Raw genomic sequence first — 8,603 nt, 5'->3', positions numbered from 1 at the left:
ATCTGTGTCTGGTGAGGGCCTCAGAATACTTCCACTCATGATGGGAGAAGAAAGGGAGCCAGTGTGTGCAGACCACATGGTGAGAGAGGAAACAAGAAGAGAAAAAGGACCAGGCACAGTGGCTCATGCCTGTAATCCCAGCACTTTGGGAGGCCGAGGCAGGTGGACCATTTGAGTTCAAGAGTTCACGACCAGCCTGGCCAACATGGTGAAATTCCATCTCTACAAAATACAAAAATTTGCCAGGCATGGTGGTGGGCACCTATAATCCCACCTACTTGGGAGGCTGAGGCAGGAGAATCACTTAAACCTGGGAGGCAGAGGTTGCAGTTAGCCAAGATCATGCCACTGCACTCTAGCCTGGGTGACAAAGCAAGACTCTGTCTCAAAAAAAAAACAAAAAAAAAAAAACAAAAAAAACCACATCATTCTCAGCAAACTATCACAAGGACAAAAAACCAAACACCGCATGTTCTCACTCATAGGTGGGAATTGAACAACGAGAACACTTGGACACAGGAAGGGGAACATCACACACCAGGGCCTGTTGTGGGGTGAGGGGAGGGGGAGGGATAGCATTAGGAGATATACCTAATGTAAATGACAAATGACGAGTTAATGGGTGCAGCACACCAACATGGCACATGTATACATATGTAACAAACCTGCACGTTGTGCACATGTACCCTAAAACTTAAAGTATAATTAAAAAAAAAAAAGAAAAAGGAAAAGGAGGAGGTGCCAGGCTATTTTAACATCCAGTTCTTGCTGGAACTAGTAGAGTAAGAACTCACTCAATACCTGGAGGACAGTACTAAGACATTGATGAGGGATCCACCTTCCATGACACAAACACCTCCCATTAGGCTCCACTTCCATCATAGGGGATCAAATTTCAACATGAGACTTGGAGGGTCAAATAGCCAAACTATAGCACATGTTAACAATCTTCTTTGAAACTATGTTTTGTCAGTATCTCTGCTAATGTTTAACAGTGAGTATTGCTGCAATATGGGACTCCTTCTGCCACAAGAGCTTGACCAACTTGAACAAAAATCTGGCCTACTCTAAGAAAATATGTTCGGCCACATTCTGCAGTTTTGATTTTGAGTGTGAGACCGTTAATGTTTTGTAACCCAAACAAGGCTTCAGCTAGGTGAATGGTACAAATTAAACAGTGGCAGAGCCCAGAGCATCCCAGGCCCATGCCTACCTGACTGTCCCATCCCATCCTGTCAGTCACTCCTGCCAGCCATGAGCTCCACACAATTCAACAAGGGGCCCTTGTACAGCTCTTGGTCAAGGTCAAGAACCAGCTCCTGCTGAAATACATCGCTCAGAAGGAGGCTGAGCTCCCCAGGTGGATTGAGGGACTCATGGGCTTCTCTATTGGCCCCAACTTCCAGAAGGATCTGAAGGACGGGATTATTTCATGCACACTCATGAACAAGCTCCAACAGGCTCAGTCTCCAAAGTCAACCACTCTATGCAGAGCTAGCACCAGCTAGAAAACCTCTCCAACTTCATCAAGTCCATGGTTAGCTATGGCATGAACCCTGTGGACCTGTTTAAGGCCAATGACCTGTTTGAGAGTGTGAACATGACACATCTGCAGGTGTCTCTTCTAGCCCTGGCGGGGAAGACCAAGACAAAGGGGCTTCAGAATGTTGTGGACATTAGCACCAAATACTCAGAGAAGCAGGAGCAGAACTTGTACAATGCCACCATGAAGGCTGACCAGTATATCACTGGGCTGCAGACAGGCACAAACAAATGTGCCAGCCAGCCCAGCATGACAGCTTATAGCATGAAGGGGCATCTCTTTGACCCCAAGAACTATATCTGTCCCCCATGGATCTACTGACCATCAGTCTCCAGATGGGTACAAACAAATGTGCCAGCCAGGTGGGCATAACAGTTCTTGGGACCTGGAGGCACATCTGTGACAACAAGCTGGGAACCGACAAGTGGGACAACTCCATGTCCCTGCAGATGGGCTACACACAGGGTGCCAACCAGAGCAGCCAGGTCTTTGGCCTGGGTCAACAGATATATGATCCCAAGTACTGCCTGTAAGGCCCAGTGGCTACTTCCCAGGCCCAAGGGAGGCCCTCAAGTATCCCCCCTCCTAGCAGAAGGAGGCCAGTTACTGAGGCTCCCAAGCACACTGTCTCCCCACATCATCACTCTATCTGGGTTTTGGGGATTTTCTGTGTTTTCATGTCTTCTTTTAATCTGTTCAGTGCTGCTAACTGAGGGTCTGTGGGCAGCTGCATGGGATTAAGCAGCAAGTTTTTTCCCCCCTGCCTTGGTTCCTTTATAGGACTAAGCCACCAGGGTGGGGGAAAGGGTTCAAGGCCATATCCAGATGCTTGTGGGGTCGCAGTCCCTGGCAGGGACATCCAGGCTGTGGGCCAAGCTGTGCGGGGGAGAAGAGACCTGGGCAGGGAGGGAAACAGGCCCTAAAATGTTTCTGGTTGCCTCTCCCCTTCCCTTTTGTTAGCTGATCAATTTGTGGGTTTCTGTACCCACAGAAGTTTCAGGAAGTTTTCACGAAAGAAATTTTTTTTCCAGGAAATGGGGGAGAAATGGGTCCTCTGTGAGAGGGCCAGGCCATAGTCCTAAAATATTTTAGGCTCGTGAGTGACTGGATTTCCGATCAACAACTGTGACCCTGTCCAGGGGCCTGGTAGGGAAACTGAAACCCATGCAATACAGTGGAGTTCTGAGTTGTTGGGGCTAAGCCCCCTCCCCATGCTCAATCCCCTACTGTGGCCCTCAATAGGTTTTAAGGAGCTCCCAGCTCTCCTTTTCCCTTTCCAGGCCTGACCAGCTGTACTGCTCATCTCCCCCTACCACATGCCCTGCCAAGTACTGCACAGGGACCTTCACCTGGGGAATCTACACCACGAAATAATGTGAAACACTGACTATGGACCAAATACAATAAAGACCTCTGCTGTCAGGAAGAAAAAAATAAAACAGTGGCTACTCCTTCTATTCTACTATCCTTGCTTCTTACCTTCTTTGTCTCTGAAGATTAGTATTTTTAACAAGAGGGATTATAATGGAAACCTATGCACCCAGAGATGAAATAGTTGCTAGTTGCCGTGGTAGTACATGCCTGTTGTCTCAGCTACTCAGGAGGCTACAACAGGAGGATCATTTGAGTCCAGGAATTCAAAGCTGCCATGAGCTGTGATCATGCCACTGCACTCCAGCCTGGGTGATAGAACAAGACTCTATCTCTAAAAGAAAAAAAAAGAAATAGTTGCCAGATAGAAAGAAAAGAAAGCACTTCAAGGCAACCTCACATTATATTGTCTCTGCTTCATTTTCAAACTGAGAGCCTTATTGAAAGCCCATTCCTGAAAGATATTTGGAAACAAATATCCTTGATTTCCTTTGAATACATTTGTAAATGGTTCTCTCTTGATACTAGGTGTATGTATCTCATATAGGGGTGTCAAAATACACTCAATTTACCCCTTTAATGTTCCTCTTCCACCTTGATAGAAGTCATCAACCCACTCTTTGATCCCCTCAGGGAAGAAATGCCACCAGTTGGCAGGGAGGGAAGCAGCATCACCCCTAACTTAGAGAAGTATCTTCTCTAGCTGTTGGTCAGAAAAAGCAGGGTGATCTGTACCTGTTTAGCATTTTTCTCTGGAAAGAGCAAGATGTGTTGAAAGCAATAGTTCTTATAGCCACCTGGTGGGAAATACTACCATTTTCATTTCAGTAAAGGTAAACTTTTCAAGACCTTGTCTTACATTAACTGAGAGTTCATATAGTTCAACTTGCTCATTTGGGAAACTGAGGACCAAGGCATAGAAGGGTTTTACCTAAATAACCCAGTGAGTAAGTAGCTGATCTGAAACTGTATCTTGGTGCTTCTGCCTCCCAGGTCATGGCTTTATGTTAATTCTGTCCTTTGACCTTATCATGCTTAATCTTCAAGTTCATCCTTCTTGGCTGCAAAACACTAGAATTTCAATTTCAATACGGTCAAAGAACATAAGAGACAATTTATAGAAAAATATGTTTAAATGGCTCATAAACATATAACAATGCTCAACACTATTTGTAATCAAAAATGCAAATAAAAATAAGTGTTACCATTTTTCATGATTATCAGTAGCCAATATTTAAAAAAATTTACGTGTTGACAAAAACATGTTGAGATAAACACTCTCATGCTATGTCAATAGGAGTATAAGTTTGCACAAACTTTCCAGAAAGTATATTGGCAATATGTATCATTAGCCATAAAAACATTCATATTCACTGACGCAGTAATTCTACACATAGGACTCTAATCTAGAAAAACAATCAGACATTGTCATACATTTATATTTATTGATTATGTCAATTGTAACATTGTTTATGATAATGAAAAGCAAACCAATATTGTGGGAATGATGATAGAAATTATGGTACAGTGATAGAATGAAATACTTTGCTGCCATTAAAATCTATGTTTATGATGAATATTTAATACTGTTGAAAAGTTCTCAAGATTGAAAAGAGCACAATAAAAAATTGCATATAAGGTGGATCCCACACTTGGCCTCAGTTGCCTCATTTGTCCAGTGAGGAGTTCAAACGGATGGCCTCTAAGGGTCCTTGTGCACTCATTGCCTCCTTCTTTGCTTGCTGTATTTATCTCTTTTCTCTCCTGCGCCATCCATATCCTCAAAAACATTCCCAGTGTCTTGATGAGAAGGCATGAGAGCAGGTGGGAGACATCCAGAAGACTTAGCCATGGAGACCAATAGTCAGGCCCTAAGCTTGATATATTACCAGGGCTCAAGGCTCAGGGAAAAGGATAAACTAGCCAAGGAGTGGTCCTCCCAAGAGCTGGAGGATGGAGAAGGCCAGGTCCAAAGATCAAAGCCAGGGCTTCCCTCTGTGGGTTAAGGGAGAGAGGAAAGGATTTGGAATTTTGTGGGTTCACAAGGAATAAAACTGAAGGCCACCCTTGGGGCTAGGCTTGCACCTAAACCTCAAGAGTGGTGCCAGCTCAAGTACTTCCTTCATGGGGTAGACTGGTGCTGTGTGGGAAGGAAAAGGAGAGATCAGTGGCCAAGGCCTCGGGCAGGAGCTGAGAACCAGATAGGGCTTAGAGGGAATAATCCCAGGGGGCATCTACGTTTGAATTCCTACATGGATTCAAAAAAAGGAAAAAGAGTCTGCAAGGTAGGTTTTGAGGTTTTAGGCAAGGTACGGGAGATTGGGGGATGTTCTTAAATACACAAATTTGTTATCATTATTATTATTATTTGAGGCAGAGTCTCACCCTGTCACCCAGGCCGGAGTGCAGTGGTACGATCTTGGCTCACTGCAACTCACTGAACCTCTTGGGTTCAAGCTATTCTCCAGCCTCAGCCTCCTGAGAAACTGGGATCACAGGTATGTGCCACCACACCCAGCTAATTTTTTGTATTTTTCATAGAGACGGGATTTGACTATCTTGGCCAGGCTGGTCTTGAACTCCTGACCTCAAGTGATCCATCTGCCTCGGCCTCCCAAAGTGCTGGGATTATAGGTGTGAACCTCTGTGCCCGGCCAGACTTATTATTCGATATGCTTATTTTTTGAACCATCCATGAAAACCCATGCCAAGAGAGATGTGTTCTACTATTGAAACATGGAAATCACTGCTGACACATGAAGTTACCAATGATACACGTATGCATAGAAGCTTTTTTCGTAAGAGCCAAAGACTACAAATGATCCAATGTAGTTTAATAGGTAGATAGTTAAAATATGGAACATCCATACCATGGAACACTACTTAGCAATAAAAAGGAAGGAATTATTGATAGATGCAACAAACTTGATGAATCTCCAAAAATTTCTGCTGAGTGAAAAAAATGCCAATTACAAAATTTTTCATATTGTATGATTCCATTTATATAACTTTCTTGAAATGACAAGGCTATAGAAATGGTGATTGCCAGGGGTTCAGGATGGAGTGGGGTGTGGCATAAGAAGTAGAAGGCAACAATAGGAATTATTGTGGTGATGCAGCTGTTCTGTATCTTGACCTTTTCAATGTCAATGTCCTGGTTGTGATATATACTATAGTTCTGCAAGATGTTTCTATTGAGAAAAATTGAGCAAAGTGTGCTAGGAAGCTCTCTGTATTATTTCTTACAGCTGCATGTGAATCTACAATTATCTCAAAAAAAAGTTTAGTTTAAAAAGTAATACTGCTTATCTCCATTTATATTTAAGTTCAAAAATGGACAAAACTTATTTGTGATGTTAGGATTCATGATGATGGTCATCTTTGAGGAAGAAACTGGGTCAGTGATAGGAAACAAAACTAAGTGCTGCTTTGGCTGGTCCAAGTGTTACAGAAAAGGGGTCCTGATCCAGACCTCAAGAGAGTGTTCTTGGGTCTTGCACAAGAAAGAATTTAGGGAGTCCGCAGTGCAAAGTGAAAGCAAGTTTATTAAGAAAGTAAAGAAATAAAAGAATGGCTATTCCATAGACAGAGCAGCCCTGAGGGCTGCAGGTTGCCCATTTTTATGGTTATTTCTTGATGATATGCTAAACAAGGGGTGGATTATTCATACCTCCCATTTTTAGACTGTATAGGGTAACTTCCTGACGTTGCCCTGCATTTGTAAACTGTCATGGCGCTGGTGGGAGTGTAGCAGTGAGAATGAGCAGAGGTCACTGTTGTCGCCATTTTGATCTTGGTGGATTTTGGCTGGCTCCTTTACTGCAACCTGTTTTATCAGCAAGGTCTTTACAATCTGTATCTTGTTCTGACCTATCTCATCCTGTTACTTAGAATGCCTTAACCATCTGTGAATGCAGCCCAGTAGGTTTTAGCCTCATTTTACCCAGCTTCTATTTAAGATAGAGTTGCTCTGATTCACATGCCTCTGACACAAGTGCAGTGATGTTTACGACTAATTGGTCATAACTAGTTACAGACTTCTTTGCTCCTTCTTCACTCTGACTGTTTCACTTGACTAGCCTAAAAAAATTAAAAATTAAAATTTAAAATAAATGGTGCTTCTGGGGTGATAGTTAATCTTCTATTTTTCATCATAGATGCAGGTTATACATGATCACTTTCTGATACTTTTTTTGAGTTGTATCTTATGATTTGTGCATTCTTCTTCTAAGTATGTTATAGTTGAATACATTTAAGTGTCATATCTTATACAGAAGCAAGAAATCTCCAAATCAGTAAATCAGATACTTTGAAAGGAAAATAAAAACATGGAACCCCAACTGACTATGCCAAAAGAAAAAAATTAAGCTGAAAGCTGAGTTATGCAAGAAGCTGCCTTTCCTTTTGTTCCTCAGCAGATAGCTACAGATAAAAGTTTAAATATCCCCACAGGTAGCTACTGTAGGTTCATCTTGTCTTACGTAAAGTGCCGATTTACTGAGTGAGTGATGCATACATAATTGACTATTTTTCTACTTGCTTCTTTTACTCTTGAAACATGTGCATTCAGTAATGTGACAATGACATCCCTTTTTACCCTCCAGCCGCTTTTCCCCTTTAAATAGTGAAGCCCTCAAAATTATCTTTGGAGAAAGGCACAGACCTGTCTCTTGGGTGTGTCTTTAACCTTGGCAGCATAAACTTCTAAATTGATAGAGACTTGTCTGAGATACTGTCCAGTTTACAAATTGGTGACCAATGGATGGGACTGTCAGTGGAGGTAGCCCTGGCCTTTGATAAATCTATGAGTGCTTGGTACCAACCTGGGCTAGCTTTATTGCTCAAACTGTTAGCAGCAGCAAATCTGATAGGTCTGCAGCAAATTTGATTCTTGCCTCCTCAGAGGAAAGAATTTGGCCAAGGGGCATAAGGCAGAGTGAGAGACTGAGGCAAGTACTAGGGCAGGAGTGAATGTTTATTAAAGTTTTAGAGCAGGAGTGAAAGGAAGTACACTTGGAAGAGGGCCAAGCAGGTGACTTAAGAGATCCAAGTGTCTCATCCGATCCTTGACTTCATGTTTTTATACATTCGTATGGTTGCAAGGTTTCGTTTCTTTTCCCTTTATTATCATTTGTTGGGGGGGGGGGAGGTGCGGGCAGACTGTCCGCATGGGCAGTGGCCTGCCAGCACTTGGAAGGGGTCCTGTGCACAGTGTTTTTACTGAAGTTATGCACATGCTCACTTGAGGCATTTTTCCCTTACCAGTCGACCTAGGGGAAGGTCATATACCAGTTAGACTCTGCAATTTTGCCTTTTATTGCACTTGCTTGAGCTTGCTCACCCAACTCCTAAGATCTTATTGGGAAGCTGCTGATCACCAGTTGCAGGTATTCCTATCCATTGGGAGACTGCCTTTCCCTGGTGCCAGCTGTGACCAAATATTATTTTAGAGCGACAGTTTAACAATTGCCTGACCATCACCTGATGGTTGTCTGACATTCCTGGGGTGGGGGGCTCTCCTGTCCTGCTTATGTCTGCTTAGCTACCTACTGTAACAAAGCCAACAGGATACTTTGCTGGGGACCAGGAGCTCCCCTTCCAGATAATCCCTCATCTCCCAAAATTTGGTTGAGATATAAAGTTTATTTTGCTATACAACTCATTTTCTAGAGTTTTGTTTGCTTCCAAC

At 43.1% G+C, this 8,603-nt stretch overlaps 1 pseudogene; it reads left to right on the top strand.

The window, feature by feature from the left end:
* Positions 1 to 1,254: 1,254 nt before the first annotated feature.
* On the top strand, positions 1,255 to 2,076 carry LOC129024233 (calponin-2-like; annotated as a pseudogene).
* The last annotated feature ends 6,527 nt before the right edge of the window (positions 2,077 to 8,603 follow it).

The sequence above is a fragment of the Pongo pygmaeus genome, chromosome X (assembly GCF_028885625.2).
Source record: "Pongo pygmaeus isolate AG05252 chromosome X, NHGRI_mPonPyg2-v2.0_pri, whole genome shotgun sequence".
Classification (NCBI taxonomy): Eukaryota; Metazoa; Chordata; class Mammalia; order Primates; family Hominidae; genus Pongo; species Pongo pygmaeus.
Note: the sequence above shows the minus strand (reverse complement) of the source record. Positions and strands in the feature narration are given on the sequence as shown.